The sequence below is a fragment of the Plecotus auritus genome (assembly GCF_963455305.1).
Source record: "Plecotus auritus genome assembly, chromosome: 11".
Lineage (NCBI taxonomy): Eukaryota > Metazoa > Chordata > Mammalia > Chiroptera > Vespertilionidae > Plecotus > Plecotus auritus.
In genome coordinates this window covers 5,557,437-5,576,595 of record NC_137777.1, presented here as the reverse complement: position 1 = coordinate 5,576,595, position 19,159 = coordinate 5,557,437, and the positions used below count along the sequence as shown (strand labels likewise).

At 55.8% G+C, this 19,159-nt stretch overlaps 1 protein-coding gene across 7 annotated transcripts in view; it reads right to left on the bottom strand.

Annotated features, from left to right (window-relative positions):
• The window catches only part of CYRIB (CYFIP related Rac1 interactor B), a 118,463-nt gene extending 112,433 nt beyond the window's left edge, over positions 1–6,030 (bottom strand). For 2 of the 7 annotated variants that reach the window (XM_080646799.1, XM_080646801.1), the window contains exon 1: positions 4,891–5,193. The gene's annotated coding sequence lies outside the window, so the exon portion shown is untranslated. Of the gene's footprint in view, positions 1–4,890; positions 5,247–5,564 lie in introns of those variants that run through there. The other 5 variants (XM_080646805.1, XM_080646810.1, XM_080646807.1 and 2 more) reach the window with 5 other exon arrangements.
• Positions 6,031–19,159: the final 13,129 nt, after the last annotated feature.

Genomic DNA, 19,159 nt, shown 5'->3' with positions numbered 1-19,159 from the left:
ACAATGGGACTGGGGTAGGGACCAGAAGATCCCAGAGGGAAGGAGAAAAGTCACCAACATTTGCTGAGCACCTACTATGTCCCATGCACTGGGCTGGGGGGATCTCTATCCTACCTCTGGGTTGGTCTTCACTACACCCTTGAGGTGGAGATTATTCGTCCTCATCGGAGAGGGGAGAGGCCCTGAGAGAGAGTATCTTGCCCAAGGTCACAGAGCAAGGAAGCAGCAGAACGAGGATGGGAACCCAGGCAGTCTGGCCCCCACGTCCCTATGCACGCTGCCTCTAGAAGTAGAAGCGGATAGCGGAAATTAAAATGGACCTTAACCTCATGTGTCCTTGGCTACAAAATCATCTTTCTCCCAACCTGCTGAGGCCAATCACCCCTTCCCTTTAAGACTGCCAGGCTTGCCGAAACCGGTTTGGCTCAGTGGATAGAGCGTCGGCCTGCGGACTGAAGGGTCCCAGGTTCGATTCCGGTCAAGGGCATGTACCTTGGTTGCGGGCACATCCCCAGTGGGAGGTGTGCAGGAGGCAGCTGATCGATGTTTCTCTCTCATCGATGTTTCTAACTCTCTATCCCTCTCCCTTCCTCTCTGTAAAATATCAATAAAATATATTTAAAAAAAAAAAAAGACTGCCAGGCTTGCCGAGCCAGCATGGCTCAGTGGTTGAGGACCTATGAACCAGGAGGTCACGGTTCGATTCCCAGTCAAAGCACATGCCCAGGTTGTGGGATGGATCCCCAGTGTGGGACCTGCAGAAGGCAGCCAATCAATGATTTTTTTCTCTCATCGTTGATGTTTCTATCTCCCTCTCCTTTCCTCTCCGAAATCAATAAAAATATATTATTAAAAAAAAAAAAAGACCGTCAGACTTCACTGCCAAAGTTCTTTCTTTTTCTTTTTTTTATTTGTATTTATTGATTTAGAGAGAGGAAGGGGGAGGGGAGAGAGAAACATGGATTTGTTGTTGCACTTATTTATGCATTCACTGGTTGATTCTTGTATGTGCCCCAACCGGGGATCGAACCCGCTGAGCCCAGCCAGGGCCAACTGCCAAAATTCTACGGAAGCGACAGAAACTTGGTCCATACGAGAACCTGGGGGCGTCAGGCCTCAGCTGGAAGGAGTCGCTGTGAATGTGAGAAGATATGACGCGAGTGTCAGACACATAAAGAGCTGACTTTATGGAAGAGAGGAAAAGGGACCCTTTACCCTCAGAAATGGATGAGGAACAGGCTCGCAATGATTCCTTCTTCTTCATCAGGCCTTTAGCACATGTCCCCACCCAACAGGGAACAAGAAAAAGAATAAAATTGCCCCCCAACCCCCACTCTATTTACTTCCCCGAGAAGGTCCGGTTCAAGTTTACGGAGGGAGAGGTGGTGCTGGCCTTTGCACTGCTTGGGCTCGTTGAGGGGCAATAATTACTCTTTTTTGTTGTTGTTAATCCTCACCTTAGAGAGAGTAGAAGGGAGAGGGAGGGATAGCAAAAGAAGCATCAATGTGAAAGACACATTGACTAGTTGCCTCCCACAGAGGCCCAGGAAAGCCGGCGGGGCGGGGGGGGGGGGGGGGGGGGGGGCGGGGCGCGGCTGAGATCAATCCTGCAACCAAGGTAAGTGCTCTTTTTTTTTTTTTTTTTAAATATATTTTATTGAGATTTTACAGAGAGGAAGGGAGAGGGATAGAGAGCTAGAAACATCGATGAGAGAGAAACATCGATCAGCTGCCTCCTGCACACCTCCCACTGGGGATGTGCCCGCAACCAAGGTACATGCCCTTGACCAGAATCGAACCCGGGACCCTTCAGTCCAGAGGCCGACACTCTATCCACTGAGCCAAACCCGTTTCGGCCAAGGTAAGTGCTCTTGACTGGAATCGAACCCAGGACCTTTCAGTCTGCAGGCCGATGCTCTCTCCACGAGTTAAATAGGCTAGGGCATGATAATTACTCTTGATGTTAATAGTCATGATGACGATAACCATTTATGGGGGCCTGTGCTAAGGGCCTCACTCACTCTATCCCAATGAGCAAAACCACCCCACGATCCATCGTCCATCTCTTACGAGGAAACCAGAGAGAAGACAGATGGGGTGAGGTGGGGAGTACTTTGCCTGTGTACAGGTGAGGGGGAAAGGGCTATGAGGGGTTGGTGACCTGTCTAAGGCTTCCTGGCCAGCCTTACCATCTAAAGTGTAACAGTTTTAAATCTGACTTCTCTCCAACACAACGCTGCTGCCTCCACGATGCTCGCAGGAAGACAGTTGAGCTGAAGATGGCCGAGTCCCAGACGGCGAAGCCACAGGCGTTCAAGGAGACAGGGGAAATGCTGAATCTGAGGCCACAGCTCCTGGCTCCCGCATCCCCCAGGGGTCCCTCCTGTCACAGCCCTGGACCCTGAGGTAAGAGCTGGCAGAGACTGGGATTGCACAAGGGGAAATCTAGACACACTTGGGAGGAACCGCCAGAGAACAATGTCAAGGTCACCTACAGGCCAGTGCGCTGACCTTGGGGTGGAGACAGAATGTACCTCCATGGAGAGCAATGGAGAAACCATCCCCCTTTTGTTCGCTCTGCCAGAAACCACGTACCGCGTGTCCAGCCTATGCCAGACAGCCTGCCAGGCGCCAGGAAACACAGAGGCCATTCAGATGGCAGCAAAGCCCATAGGAATCTGCCCCCTACTGGCTGAGGGTCCTGGGCCAAACCCTGCACTCTCTCTAAGTCTCAGCAAAGGAGGATAAGGCTATTTATTACTCAGGTAACCATGGCCACACCACATATACATATATATATATATTTTTTTTTTATTGGTATCAAAGAGGAAGGGAGAAGGAGAGAGAGATAGAAACATCAATGATGAGAGAATCATGGATCAGCTGCCTCCTGCACACCCCACACTGGGGATCGAGCCCACAACCCGGGCATGTGCCCTGACCGGGAATGGAACCATGACCTCCTGACTCATAGTCGACGCTCAGCCCCTGAGCCCCGCCGGCCGGCACCACGCCACAGCTTAAAAACGAGTCTGCGCTTGCTCCAGCTGCAGCTGGCCGGGCAGAGGTGCCTGCCGTTGCCTCTCACAACGAGTGGCACTCAGGCTCAGCTCCTGCCCTCCAGAGGTGACAAAAACACAGCTGGGGACCCCAAAGGGACACAAGCCTCTGGGAGCCGAGAAAGGACGGCTGTCGTAAAAAGCGAAATTACTTGAAGATCTTCCAAAGTGAAGGCAGAAAGGCATACCGGGCCTTTATCTGAGGGCCCTCCAAGAGCCGCTGTGCATGAAGGCACCCTAACCTCCCGCAGTCCATACACTCTGCCCCTCCCAAGGATCTAGAAAATGCAAATTACAGTGTGCCTTGCCCCCCCTCCCCCCCTTGCAGGAAGAAAACCCAGGACAGCTGACCACTTCTGCATGCCCCACCAAGGGAAAAAACCCACCTCGCCCAGCTTCCTCCACATTTACAGGAACTCCTGGGCCTGGGAATGGAGCCCGGCTGTCAGCCCTGGCGCCCGCCTCAGCCTCGGCCTGGGCCAGGCATCTGGCCCTGGCCATCAAAACGATGCTTCCCTGTCATTTCCCCCGAATGCCATCTCCCAAGGATGGGGGAGGCTGGAAGGCAGGGTAAGCTCCTGTTCACAAGGAGTCTCTGTTTCCTCAAGGCAATCCTCCGTGGGCAGGGAGGGGCCAGCACACAGACTCCAGGTGGCAAAACGGTGGCTCTCCAGGGATTGCGGGATGGAGATGACAGAGCAAGGAAGACAAAATAGGTGGTACCACACCCACTCACCTCTCGAGATTCACATCCACTTATTCATCTCACAAACATCTATGGGGAACCTCCCAGGTGCCCCAGGCACCCCTTCACGGCGGTGGGGAGGCAGAAGTGAACAGTGCCTGACGATTCTTTCCCTGACTGCGCCCCTCCTGGCCAGGAAGCCCAGGCTCACTTTCTCTAGAGCCAACGCAAGGCAACCCATTTTACAGACGGGGCGCCTGAGGCTCAGAGAGGGCAAGCGACTTGCCCAAGGTCACACAGCTATTCAGCGGCAAAACCAGGAATGAAACCAGAGGTGCAAAGTCCACCTGACACTCCTCTAGCACCTTCCACACCTTCCGCTCAATCCCTCCCCCTCGGGCTCCATTTCTGGCAACAGGGTGGGGATCAAAGACCGCCCCCTAGGGCTCTCGCCAGGGAAGTCCTCGGTTCCTCTTTCCTTCCCACCCCAACACAGGACACGGGTTCGAGACCCAGAGTGTGTGTTCAAGCCCAGAAGAGCCCTGCACGCTACAAGGGCAGCCAGTGAACTTAACATTTAAAAATGAAGATAATGAAAAGATAAAGGGCAAAGAGGAAGTGCTCCTTCAACAAGGCGGGTGTTCACCCCAGGAGGAAGTCTTGAGGCCAATGGAGATTCTGTTCACCCCTCTAGTTCCTCAATTCTAAGTGACTGGCCTTGCAAGCCCACAAAGCAAGTTCACTAGGGAGCTGACCTGCGCCCGGGGTCAGACCCTGCGCCCTCACCTGGCTAGCAAGGGGGAGTGGGGGGCGGGGACAGCCAGCCGGAGCCCCCTCCATCCCGGCGCGGAACTCCGCTGCGCGCTCCCCGAAGCTGGATGGATCCGGCGGCGGCCCCGGCGTGCGCCCCTCGCGTCCTCCCGCCCCTGCCCAGCCCAGGAGCATCCTCCTGGTGCCCCCCGCGGGCCCTCACCCCTGCGGCGCCCCCCCCCCCGCAACCCCAGCGGCGCCCGGCGCGGCCCGGCTCGCACCCCCACCTCTTCCCGCACCCAGCGCGCGCGCGCCCTGCACCCCGCGCCCTCGCCGGTACCAATCGGCTCCAGGGGCGCGCGCGGGCGGCGGCGCCGCGGGGCCGGGGACACGTACCTGGCTGCGGGCGGGCGGCGAGGGGAGCGCGGCGCGGCGCTGGGGCGCAGGAGCCTCCGGACTCGGTGCCGCCGCCGCCGTTTCCGGGTTGGCGGGTCGCACGTCACCGCCACAGGTTTGCGAGCGGCCCCGCCGCGGCGGCAGCAGCAGCAGCAGCAGCGGCCCAGGCGGGTGCCAGGCGAGAAATCACTATAAAAGGAAGCGACGCCGCGAGGAGGAAGAGGAAACGCTGTTTACCTTCGCGGAGCCCCGCCGCCGGCGCTCGCACAAAAGGAGGACGCCCGCCCAGGCGCCTCCCCCCGCGCCCGGTCCCCGCGCATCGGGCCCCGCGTCAGCGCGCGCGGCGCCCGGGGACCGCCCCGCGCAGGCCCCCACCCCAAAACCCGGCGGCGGGGATGGGGGTGATCCGGTTCCGATCGGCTCTTGCGCCCCCCCGAGCACGGGCGCTGTGGCCTGGGGCTGGGGTGACCTTGGGCGAGTCACAGCCGGCGAGCCCGCGGCTGCGTGGGCTTCGCCAGGGGCCCGTCGCCCTCCTGGCGCGGAGGAGGACACCCCAGCTCTGGGAGGCGCAGAGAGGCCCAAGGTCACAGCGTGCCGGGCAGGGCGCCAGCTCGAACCCGAGTCCCCTGACCTTCGGGCCAGCACGTTCCGTGCCAGGGTCCACAACCCCTCACCTGTACGCTGGGAATGATGGCGATCCGTGTCCAGCCCGCCTCGCAGCGGGGTCAGTGAGAGCGTGTGCATCCAAAACATTCAGCCCTCCCAGGCATTTACAGAGGGCCTACTAAGTGCGGGCGGTTCTAGGCCCTGGGGACACAGCGGGAGCCTAAACAGGTCCCTGGGGGAGGGGGGGCGAGGGGAGGGGGCAGCAGTAACAGTGGAGTGGCTTAGGGCTAGGAGGAAATAGAGCTGGACCGGGGCGGGGGTGTCTGCTCTCCGAAGGGGCTCCCCCAGGACTTTTAGTCCAGAGATTCCCAGACAATAAGCTCCTCGCTGTAATTACAGCTTCCGGTATAATGGGGACCCCATCTTCCCCCGTGTCTATAAAGGCAAAGATGGCACTTTCCCCCACCTGACGGACCGCCTAGGGGATGGGGACTTCCCTCAGCCTCGCTCCCCAGCACTCAAGCCCATCTGATCACTGTCTTGAAATTCAACCAAAATTTCCCAGGAATATAGACAATGTTCTTCAAAATACCTTCCCACTGACCGCCATGCAGCAGGGCAAAGAGTTCCGGGAAAAGCCCTCACTCTCCACTTTCCACACCAGTTCTGCTGCTGTGCCAAGGTCGGGATGTGCCAGGTCACACAGTGCTGACTTGCCTGATCATCACTCATTGGGTTCTTTAACAAACATGTCCAAAGCCCTGTCTGGCCCAGGCCCAGGGCCAGGAGCTGGGCACTGAGATGACTTCCGAGGGGCGCCTGGTCCTGCGGGCAAACGGACGGCATCTGTAGGAGAGCAGCACAGAGGACAGAGCGTGAAGGGTGCCTGGGAACCGGGAAGGGAGGGACTGAAGAGGGAGCAGGTGATGCAGATCAGGGAACCGTCCTCGAAGTTTGGAGAGGCATTGAGGCAAAGGGTGGGGGGGGAGAGAAACACCTGGAAGCTTGCCCAAGCATCAGGGCTCTCGCCCCTGCAAGGGGAACTGATGCCCACCTTCACCGGATGGGGCGAGGAGAGTGCAGCAGCTGGGTCTGGGGCCGTGAACACGAGGAGAAGCAGGAGCAGGGTTTGGAATCAGAGCTGAGCTGAGCTGAGTCTCTTTCTTGGCTGCTTAACGTGGGCAGTAAAAATTCCAAACATTTTTTAAGTACCTACAGGTGCCAAACGTGGTGCCCATCTAACTGAATTCCCGTGACAGCCCCGGGACACAGGTTCATCATGCCCAGGGTTACGCAAGACAGTGGAGCTGGAAGAGAGGTGGAATTTGCTAGAGGTCGTTCTAATTCCGTAGTGGCAGAGCCGGGCGTGAACCCCAGATTGTCTGGCTCCAAACCCCAGCTCTTAGCCACTCTGAGCCTCAGTTTGCTCTTCTGTGAAATGGGATTAACGATGACGACGTCATTAGGTTCTGGGGAGTTAAATGAAGTAGCTCGTTAGTAGGAGCCAGGAGAGAGCTGTCACCGTTGCTGCGATCACGGGGGTAAGGGACTTCTGGGACGCTGGGGCACTGCAAACCCATGGGCGTGAATGTAACAGCGTCAATGTGGGGGTTCAGGAAGCAGAGGAGAAGGAGGGAAGGCGCCGGCGGTGGCTGGAATTCGCTTACCTTGCACTCCATTCAGAGACGCCTGAGATGAAGGCCCAGCTCCTGTGGACGCGTCTCCACTCGCCGGACAGGGTCAGGCTGAGAGGGTCCCTCGGGCTCTGGTCTCGGCTCATTCAACCAGGGCCCGAAAGGTTGGACACAGTTAAGCCAAGGGACACCCGGGGGTAATGCCTGGGAAAAGCTCTGGCACGTGGCCACTGCAGGGACCTGCTCTGGTAACAAAATACCACGGACTGCGGGATTGAAGCCGCAAACATTTATTTCTTGTGGTTCTGGAGGCCTGGAAGCCCGAGGTCCAGGTGGCAACAGATTTGGTGTCTGGTGAGGACCCACTTCCTAGGCCTCCTTCACTGTGTCCTCCGAGGTGGGGAGGGAGCCTTCTGGGGTCTTTATTACAAGGGCCCTAATTTCACTCATTAAGGCTCTGCCCTCATGACTTCCCAAAGGCCCCACCCCCCACCACCATCCCATGGGGGACTAGGTTTCAACATACGAAGGTCAAGGAGCGGTGGGGCTTTGCTTTTGCATGAGTGCGACAGAAGAATGATTCTTACACGGCACTAGGTTTCAACAGTCAGTCCATATCGCCCAGCATCCTGTAAGGAGCACTGATTTCGGAGTCAGGAAGGCCAGCCTACGATTTCCAGCCGTGCAACCCTGGGCACGTCCTTGACCTTCCGACTCCTTTCCTTTCCTCCCCTGTAGAATGGGAACAATGATGTCGTCTTCTGATCATGGCTTTTTAATGCTCTGGAAGCTGTGAAACAACGCACTTTAGATCTGATCTTGGAACCCTGTTCTCTAGCCAGGCAGCCCACACGGAGTTCAGGCTGAGGAGCTGGCTCTTTCCATCCTCGCTGCAAAGGCCCCTGGAAGACCTGCGTTTCCCGTGGAGCGTTTGCGGTAGAAGGAAACTGAAGGGGGACAGTCAGGGGACACGGGGCCTCCATGTCTGTTCTGCTGGGGAGGGTTTTGCTACCGAGCAGATGCCGTATCCCGTGAGGATAAAAGCAAACGCAGTGACATCCCACTTACACGCCTGTCAGGGTCCCCGCACCTCCAGCCATTCCGGACCCTGACGGCAAACCACTCTCGACATGTAATGTGGCCATTGCTCTAAGCATAGCATGCCCTGCCGGCTGGCCCACCAGCACAGGTGTGTGCACATTCCCACACTAACATGCACACCCTCACGTGCACACACAGGGAGAGCGTGTATATGAGGATTTTTTTCTGGTTTTAAAATCTACTTTTATTGATTTCTGAGAGGAAGGGAGAGGGAGAGGGAGATAGAAACATCCATGATGACAGAGAATCATTGATCTGCTGCCTCCTGTACGCCCCCTACTGGGGATGGAGCTTGCAACCAGGGCATGTGCCCTGACCAGGAATTGAACCTTGACCTCCTGGGTCATAGGTCGACGCTCAACCACTGAACTACACCAGCCAGGCATGAGTTATTTTTTAAATTATGAAGTAATTAGAGGAAACAGAAGAAGGTTGCTGGGGGTGGATTCCCCTGAAGCATGGTGCTGGAGGAGGGTTCTTCGGAAACCCTGGCCGCCAGAAAGATGGACAAGCAGGTCCTGGAGCAGGGAAGCCTGAAACATCGCTGGAGGCAGTAATGACCAACGGAGCCGTCCTACCCTGGGCACCCTCCGAAGCAGGCTCTTTGGAAAAGACGATCATGCTGGGACATCGACGGCAGCAGGAAAGAGGAAGACCAAGTAGGAGCTGGTTTGATTCCATGAAAGAAGCCACAGGCAGGAGTCTGCGGAGCTGAGCAGGCTGGGAGGACAGGACACCACTCATCCCGAGGGTCACCCGGAGACGGAGCTGACTCAACAGCATGTAACACGCTTAGTCATTTACCTCCTTTTCTCCTGACGTTAACTGGGCCCCAAAAAAATGTGTGTGTGCACGCGCGCGAGCACACATACACACACACACACACACACACACGAGTTAGCTGAGGGTCCAGTCGGAAGCATTCTGGCTACTTGACAATCTGACCTGATTTGCTTTCGTCATGAAAGGTTTGGGAAACAGGACCTGGCACTCACTCCCCACCGTCTCGAAGCCTCAGTTTACTGGTCAGGAAAATGGGGACAGCCATCGTCTAGTTCCTGGGGCCTGGTGAGGACCCCACAGGACGGCGCCACTCGAGTCCTTATCTCGGCACACGGCGCACGAGGCGCTTGCTGGCGAGGTCAGCGGCCGTTCCTCTGTCACCATCACTGCCGGGAGGTGACAGTGCCGTGTAAGAATCATTCTTCTGTCGCACTCTTGCAAAAGCAAAGCCCCCCCCCCCCCCCGAGGCTCTAAGAAAAGGGATCGATAGTGAAAGTTTGGGTGACACATGCAAATGAAAACCAAGATGTGGCAAACGGGGCAGATGATCCTCCAAGGGTTCGTGCCACCTACGTTGGTACCATTTACCTTCGTCTTCGACACACACGATTTCTTTCAATATGCTGTCATTGCTTCTCGTTTCCATTCCTGACGCTAAGCTTACGCCCGGCCGGCTATTCCCGGCACCAGCTTTGTTTGGCTGATAGCAGTGCCGGCGGGGACAACAGCGCATACAAAGACCGGACAGTTACCTGGGGCTTTCGAGTTCACAGAGGGATTCTACACACGTTCTCTTTGACCCCCAAACCCTGGTCCCCCAAGGTGAGGCAGGTGCAGTGACTGCCATGAGTCCCAGCTCCCTACCCAAAGCCATCCGCTTAGTGGCAGAAGCTGAACTCGAACCCGCACTCCGGACTCGAAGCCTGTGGTTTGCTCCAGGTTTAAACTCACCCTTTCACACCTGGTAACCACGGCGCTGGGAGACGCCTGAACGTGGCAGCGGGGATCACCGCCAGGAAGAGGCTTTGCCAATAAAAACTGATCTGTTCAGCCGGCGTGGCTCAGTGGTTGAGCGGCGACCTATGAACCAGGAGGTCAAGGCTCGATTCCCGGTCAAGTGCACATTCCCGGGTTGCAGGCTCCATCCCCAGTGTGGGGCCTGCAGGAGACAACCGATCAATGACTCTCTCTCATCATTGATGTTTCTCTGTCTCTCTCTCTCTCTCTCTCTCTCATTTCCTCTCTGAAATCAATAAAAACCTATTTAAAGTAAATAAAGATAAATAAAATAAATAAAAATAGATCTGAGGGGACTTCTAGCCAAGATAGGGTAGAGACAGGGACTGAAATGAAAAAAAAAAAGAAAGAAAGAAAAAATACTGTTTTGGGACGTTGTAGGCAGCAAGGAGAGTGATTCCTGAGAGAGGATAAGGGGGGTCAGGCCCCCAGGCTCTGGGCCCCACGTGGGACTCCTTTCTAACCCCGAGGGCCCCGCCCCGCCATCACCAGATCCCCCGAGTGTGCCCACTGAAGTGATGACTGCTCTGCCGGAAATTCCTACAGCGACGCGTCTCGCGTGGCAGGTATTGTTCGCTGCCACGAGGGTGCTGTCGGGGACCCGATGGTCAGGGAACGGGGGCAGAAAGGCGTCTCCAGTCACCTCCTGCCCCGGCTCCGGCACCGCGGTCTTCGAGAAACGGGCCTCGAATCATGTCTGGAGAGAAGAAGGCCTCGTTCTTCTGTGCCTTTTATCCTTAAAAAGAAAAAAACGTCTTTACTAAGAGTGAGGTCGGTGCCTGTGACTGTCAGTCCCCCTGGCACTTCTGTTTTACAGAAAGTGAAACTCTGGATGCACCAGCTGAGTGGAGGAGGAAGGGCCGCCCTCTTCCTGCCATGCTGTGGTAAGAACAGGGCGAGGACTGATGCTATCACCAGAGAAACACAGCTCCTACATAAGTCACGTTCCTGGCACTTCCAAGGACCGTCAGAGGAACCCACAGGGTACGCGAGGCCTCCCGACAACTCGCGGTTGGAAAAATGACACTGTCTGAACCCCAATGCCCTCTTCCTTTGGGGAAAGAGAATCATAAACCTAAGACAATTTTTTTAAGATGTCTTTAAAATATATATATATATATATATATATATATATATGTGTGTGTGTGTGTGTGTATATATATATATATATATATATATATATATATATTAATTTCAGAGAGGAAAAGAGAGGGAGAGAGAAATAGAAACATCAACGATGAGAGAGAATCAATAATCAGCTGCCTCCTGCACGGCCCACTCTGGGGATGGAGCCTGCAACCCAGGCATGTGCCCTTGACCGGAATCAAACCATGACTTCCCTTTTTTTTTTTTTTTTTTTTAAATATATTTTGTTGATTTTTTTACAGAGAGGAAGGGAGAAGGACAGAGAGTTAGAAACATTGATGAGAGAGAAACATCAGTCAGCTGCCTCCTGCACACCCCCTACTGGGGATGTGCCCGCAACCATGGTACATGCCCTTGACCGGAATTGGACCTGGGATCCTTGAGTCCGCAGGCCGACGCTCTATCCACTGAGCCAAACCATGACTTCTTGGTTTGTAGGTCAATGTTTATTTAATCACTGAGCCACGCCAGCCAGGCTAAGACACACGTTTTTAATAGACAAAAGTTCAGTTTAAGCGTTGTCGAGGGGAAAAAGCCTCTACGTTACCCTGGGATGGCCTAGTGACCCTGTCAGATCACCTGTTTCATATTCTCTGGGACATCTGCCATCCGATGTTATTTAATTGACTTCTGCTCTGTTGGCTCCCGCTGAGTGTAAGTGTAAGAAAATGGGGGCCTGGCCGAAACCGGTTTGGCTCAGTGGATAGAGCGTCGGCCTGCGGACTGAAGGGTCCTGGGTTCGATTCCAGTCAAGGGCATGTACCTTGGTTGCGGGCACATCCCCAGTGGGAGGTGTGCAGGAGGCAGCTGATCGATGTTTCTCTCTCATCGATGTTTCTAGCTCTCTATCCCTCTCCCTTCCTCTCTGTAAAATATCAGTAAAATATATTTAAAAAAAAAAAAAGAAAGAAAATGGGGCCTTGTCTACCCTGTTCTGAGCACCCAGCGCAGGGCCTGGCACCCCACAGGTGCCGGCCAGTGTTTCCCGGGAGACAGACAGCAGAGGCCTCCCTGAGCCCGGCTGTGGGTGTCTGCAGGGCAGCCTGTGCTTGACGGAGGTCCCGTGCCCGCTCTCACCACCCTGGGGCTGACACGGCACAGGGAGGGGGATACAAGAGAAAGAGGAGCACATTGACCCCGAGGAGGCTGAGCCCGGAGTGAGGAGGGCGGCGAGCAGGCCGTCCTGACCACGGCGTCTGTCCGGGAGAAGACCCGTGGGTTTTCATTTCTTTCAGGTTCTGAATTCGGCTCGGCCCCGTGATAGAAAGAATGTGGGTCTGTTCAGGCAGCTCTGCACTCCAGGAATGTCCACAGGAAGCCCTGTGTCACCTCCCATGCCCATCACCCCCTCCCACCTCCTAGGTAACCACTAGGCTGAGTTTGGAATTCATCATCCCTGCGTATCCATAAACAATAGACAGAACGTTGTCGCTTTGAAAACACTTCCTCTGCATGGTTTCATTTCGTCTGACTCCTTCTGCAACTGACTTTTGGGCCCAACACCCTCATGTTGGGGCAAGTAGGCCAGGCCCACCCGTTGAGTGATTCACGGCTCTCACCTCCAGTGCGTGAAAGCCGAGGGGTCCTGTCCCTCCATCTCGTTCCCTACGCCCCTCACGAGAGGGCAAGCTCCACGGGAGTGGCATCGCCTTAGACACCGGCACAGCCCGCCCAGGGCGCAGCCGTGCTCTGAAACCTGGCTGACTCGGCCCAGGAATTCATCAGCCTGTAGAGTGTAGGCTGTTCTGTTCCTGCCTCGGGGGTGGCCTCTGCCTTTAGTCCGGTATTTCCATCTTTAAAATACATATATAATATTTTTATTGATTTTAGAGAGGAAGGGAGATGGAGAGAGAGATAGAAACATCAAGGATGAGAGAGAATCATTGATCGGCTGCCTCCTGCACGCCCCACAATGGGGATCAAGCCCGCAACCCGGGCATGTGCCCTTGACCAGGAATCGAACTGTGACCTCCTGGATCATAGGTCACTGCTCAACCACTGAGCCACGCCGGCCGGGCCCGTGTTTCCACGTTTTACAAGTGCCTCTGCAGGGCTATTCTCCATGCCTCCCTGTGCCCAGGTAGGGAAGAGTCTGTCTCCGTGTGCGCAGGGGAGCGGGGCTGGGAATAGGCAGGCGGTGCAGCTTCCAACTTCCTAAGCATCGCCGCCGCTTTCCAAAGTGGGGTGCCAAGACTCGTCACCGCGTTTATATATTTTATATGAAGTATGTCCTATAATTGTAAATAGATGACACATATTCTATTTTATATTATATATAATGTCATACATACATTTATTATACCATCTACATAGATATCACAATTAAAAAGCACAGCTGTATAGTTCTGGCCTCAGAACTATGGCACTCAAATCCTTCTAAGTTTTTTTTAAATATATTTTTTTATTGATCCCAGAGAGGAAGGGAGAGGGGGAGAGAGATAGAAACATCAATGACGAGAGAGAATCCTTGATCGGCTGCCTACTGCACGCCTCCTGCTGGGGATAGGGCCTGCAACCTGGGCATGTGCCCTGGACCAGAATCAAACGCAGGACCCTTCAGCCTGCAGGCCGATGTCCTCCCCACTGAGCCAAACCAGGTAGGGCTCAAATCCTTGTAGAATTTTTCCCTGTATAAACCGTGTCCGTAATAGAAATCTTTCTCTTTTGTCACTTGGAGACTTCCCTATTTCTTCTTTGTGACAACTGTTAGCATTTCATTGCCACGATGCACCTCAGTCTTAAAAATCAGTCCCCTGATGGTGGTGGTTAGGTTAGGCCCTAAAATACAATATATTAAGCACATTTGTGTGTTCTGTAGTTCTGGTTGTGTGTGTGTGTGTGTGGCTACATATAATTTATTGGGTGGATGGACCATAATTAACTAGTCACATGTATTTCTAAAATAACAGCATAGTATACATCTTTTCCTTTTCTTAGGAAAAATTCCCCAGGAACTGGGATTTTGGTCAGCGAATTAATATTTGCTGTGTCTCTTATGTATTGCCAGGAGGATTGCTACCATTTAGACTCACCCGCCTCCCGGAAACGGCTCTGTATTGTGGGCACGGGCTTTGCTGACTCGACTCTGAAGGGCCACACGGGCACGGGTGGTGTTTATTACCCTGTGTCCCTGGGCCTGGCACACAGTGCGTGCACAGTACATGTGCCTTAGGCAGCGAGGCTCCCGGAAGAGAGGCACCGACCGGGTAGGAGTCAGTGGTCACGACCGGGCCACGACCCAGACTCCTTCCCCTCCGCGTCCTTTTTGCTTTAACATCCGCATGTTGTTGGTTTTTTAAATATGTTGTTGTTGATTTCAGAGAGGAAGGGAGAGGGAGAGAGAGATAGAAACATATATGATAAGAGAGACTCACGGATCGGCTGCCTCCTGCACGCCCCCCACTAGAGACCCAGCCCAAAACCCGGGCATATGCCTTGACGGGGAATCGAACCATAACCTCCTGGTTCACAGATCAACTCTCAACCACTGAGCCACACCAGCTGGGCCCACATGTTGTTTTAACTTAAAAAACCCCACACAATTGAAACCCTTTCCGAAGGCCAGTCCGGGACCGCCCATCCCGAGCCACCTGGCGGATGCGCTGCCAGTGCAGGTCCCGGCCTCACCCGCTCCACAGCCCATCAGCTGACTCAGGACCTTGGGGGCCGGGCTGCAAGGCGTGCAGCTTTCTTGTTTCTTTCCCGAAGGTGAAGTAGAGGAAAAACAAGATGCAGAGATTGGACAGAGGTGAGTGGCTTGGTTGGCAGGGGAGCAGGGGGGCTCCCCAAAGACCTCCTGCCTCGAGGGCATCCTGGGTGCTGGGGAGCGGGCACCTGGCCCAGCCGGGTGTGTCTGGGCCCCAGGAATCCTGCCTCAGGGAGGGTCTCTGGGCCAGGTGCCACCTAGCAGCTGCCAGCATTGCCAGGCCTGACTCACGCAGGGAGGGACTTCCCAGCAAGGGCCCCCAGGGGCACAGCGAGGAACCTCCGCTGGAGTTTCGCTTTTATTTTCACTCACAGCTCGGCCTTTGGCTGGGTGGCCCGGACTCCCCCGTAAGCCTGTCTGCTAAGGGGAGCCCGGCTTCAGAACCACCAGACCCACAGCCCCCAGGATCTGAGACCACCTGCCCCTCCCTCCAGGCCCCTTTGCCACCTGGGCTGGGGCGCACACACACACTGGCTGTGGGGGTCACCTCCATGGTGGACCCTGGGGCAGTCCAGGCCCCAAGGCTCCCGGGACCTGGGGGGCGCAGCTGGGCTCCGTCTGTGGGCTGGGGTGCTGGGTCCTGCGGGAACGACTGAGAAACTCCTGCTGGGCCCAAGGGCTGTTTCCTCTTGAAAGCAGAGAAAAATGCCGAAACCGGTGTGGCTCAGTGGATAGAGCGTCGGCCTGCGGACTGAAGGGTCCCAGGTTCGATTCCGGTCAAGGGCATGTACCTTGGTTGCGGGCACATCCCCAGTGGGGGGTGTGCAGGAGGCAGCTGATCGATGTTTCTCTCTCATCGATGTTTCTGGCTCTCTATCCCTCTCCCTTCCTCTCTGTAAAAATCAATAAAATATATTAAAAAAAAAAAAAAAAAAGAAAGCAGAGAAAAATATACTTTCTTTGGTTTCAATTATTCGTAAAGTTCTTATTGGCCCAAGAAGCTGGGAACATGTCCGTGTGTCTCTTTTTTAATAAAAATAGAAAGCAAGAGCAGCGACATGCAGCCTTGACCCTCCACACTGCCCTGGAGGAGGCAGGCTGGGGCTCCCCCGCCACGTGCTGCTGCTACGAGCCACCGAGGACCCTCTGGAGGTTGAGGCCGAGGGGCTGGGCCAGGCTCTGGCATGAACAGCGGGAGGGATTGCCATGTCTGGAGCCCCTACCTTATACCAGGCACGGCTCTTCCACTTTGTCATTTAAAATAGTCATCGAAGTAAAATGTGCACGTAGTCAAACATTCCACGGCAGGGTCTCTTCTCAAACGTTCCAGCTCAGCCCTAGCTGGTGTGGCTCAGTGGGTAGCACGTCGGCCTGTGGACTGAAGAGCCCCAGGTTCGATTCCAGTCAAGGGCACATGCTCAGGTTGTGGGCTCGATCCCCAGTGTGTGGTGTGCAGGAGGCAGCCCGTCAATGATCCTCTCTCATCATTGATGTTTCTCGCTCCCTCTCCCTTTCTCTCTGAAATAAAAATAAAAATAAAAATAAAAATAAAAATAAAAATAAAAATAATAATAATAATAATAATAATAATAATAATAAAACATTCTGGGTGATCTGTTCGCTGTTCACCTTGCAGTAGCACCCACATTTCACCGAGGAGCACACTGGGGCTCAGAGGGGCCGGCCGACTCGCCCACGTTCCCTCAGCCACGAGGAGGCCATGCAGCATCGAACCCTGGGCCAGAGAGCCCAGGGCCACATCCCTGACTCCAGAGGCCACAGAAATGCTCGGCGTGGCCTGAACCACCGCTCCCCAGGAAACACCCACGGCCGCCTCGCACACTGAGCTTCTTGGCGTGGCTTCTGAAGCCTGGGGGGTTGTGATTCCGAAAGTCCCATCATCTTGGAGGCATGCCCATGTTCAGAAGAGTGGAAGGAGGAGGTAACCACAGAAGGGGAGAACGGCCTTGCAAACCATACATCCGAGAAGGACCTGTATCTAGAACATAGAACGAACTGCTCCAACTCGATACTGCAAAATGGTCCCAGTCTCTAGTGGCGGCGTCTCCAGAGAAGATACCCAGATGGCCAGGAAGCACGTGAAAGAGGCTCAGCATCACCGGTCGCCAGGGAGATGGACCGCACACAAGGAGCAGGCCGCTGACACACTTACCGGGAGCAGCACGCATCCGGGAAGGTGCGGCGTCAGGAGTGGGCAGCGTACGAATTTGCACACCCCCTTGTGACCAGCGCCCAGAGAAGGAAAGAGAGCAGTATCTGCCCCCCCAACATCCCTCTCCCCAGCACCCCCTTCGCGTCCCCCTCCGGGTAAACACGATGCTGCCCTGTCACCATAGAGATTCCCTATTTCTGTACAGTACCCAGAATCAAAGGTGAGTTATTTCGAGTCTGGCTCTGGTGCCCGACATGGTTTGCGATGTTCAGCCGTGTTGCTGTGGGTGGCGGTACCGTGTGCACTCTCGTTACTGCGGACACGCTGTGAAGAAAGACCCATTTGTTCAGCCATCCCTCTGTCGGTGGGCGCTCGGGCTGTCACGGGTTTATGTGTTCACAGGCGGGCCTGCTGTGACATGGACACGCCAGCACATGCCGACCTGGGCGGCGCAGGCTCTCGGATAAATTCACTGGACGCGGCTCCTAGTCTCTGCCTCTCTCCCTGCCCTCACTTCCTTTCTCCTTCCTCGCCAGCCGGTCACCAACCTGGCACCTCCCACTTGGGCGTGACCCACAGAGTGGGCACGTGGACCCCAGGCCACCGGCACGCGTCTGGAGGGCGAGCGGACAGGACAGCCTGGGTGCGCTCGCTGCCCCGTGGGCTCCAGAGCTGCCAGGGCAGGGAGGCGTGGGCTGGCACCAGAGCTGGCCCGGCTGGGAGCCCTGGGGTCTGAGTTTGCCAAGCGGCTCCAGCTGAGCAGGAACTGAGCTTGCCCGCCAGACAAGGCTTTCTTGTGGACCTGGGCTCGCCGCCGTGAAAGAGGCCCATTGTGCGGCGCCTGCTCCCGGGGCGGAGTCAGCACTGTCCCTCTGAGTGGACAGAGCCGCTGGGGACCGGGCTCCGGCTCTGAACCTTGGCCGGTGGGTGTCCTGAACCTTTGAAAGTGTGATCTCGCTGGGCCGGTGTGGCTCAGTGGTTGCGCGTCGACCTATGAACCAGGAGGTCACGGTCCGATTTCCAGTCAGGGCACATGCTCGGGTTGTGGGCTCCATCCCCAGTGTGGGGCGTGCAGGAGGCAGCTGATCATTTCTGTTTCTATTTCTCTCTCCCTTCCTCTCTGAAATCAATAAAAATATATTAAAATGAAAGAAAAGAAAGAAAGGGAGGGAGGGAGGAAGGGAGGAAGGGGAGGGGGAGGAGGGAGGGGGGAAGAGGGAGGGAGGAAGAAAGAGATGCCCCCCTCCCGCCCCCCCCCCCCCCCCCGTGCCATCACCTGCTTTCAACAGCGGGTGCTCGCCCAGGTGCTTCCGCAGGTGCATGCGGTCACTGACGGCGTGTCAGGCATCGACCAGATGGTGACTGATCTCTCACTCGTCACCAGGGACGGTGGCGTTTAAAGTCCCTGAGAACTACCCTGTGCTGCCAGGAATCGAGCATCAGGGGCTACGCACGCTCCCGGCACTGCCTCGTGCTTACAGAATCCCCACCCTGACTCGGCGATGTGAGTACCGATGTCCCACTGGGCAGAGGAAGACACCGAGGCTGGGGTTCGGGCTCAGGGCCATGGCTCTCTGATTCCCAAACCTGGCCCTTAAGCTCCCCCCATCCCGCCCCTCTGGGCAACAAATGGCCATGATGCGCCAGGCCAGGCCCCAGAGCTGCCACCCTCAGGGGCAGGCAGAAGCTGTGGAGGTGGGGGTGGGGGGTGGGCCCCAGGCCCTGCTTGCTGGCTCACACCCGACCGGGGAAGCCAGTGCTGAGCCTGGGGAAATGCACATCGGCTCTTGGGGATGGGCCCCCGGCACCTGGCAGGCATCCGGGCAGCGTGGTTTCTGCAAGGCCATAGCCCTGAGCTCCGTGGTGCGACTAAGGAAACCGGTGTCCGCAGGTCCCACAGGGAGGGGCCGTCACAGGAGGCCTTTCAATACCTGCTTACTGGACACAGTTGCTGGTAAGCAGCCCAGGTGCGGGGGGTGGGGGGTGAAGGGAGAGGCCGATCAAACTCCAGATCCTCCATCCTATCACTGCCCCTTAAGGTGGCAGGCGAGTGACGGCTGGAGGTGTGTGGGGCCGGGCCGCAAGGAGGGGCTCACCATTATTAGGACCCCCGGGCAGAGTTCCGGACTCTGGGTGACCCTTTCCTTTTTGGAGTTAGTTCTA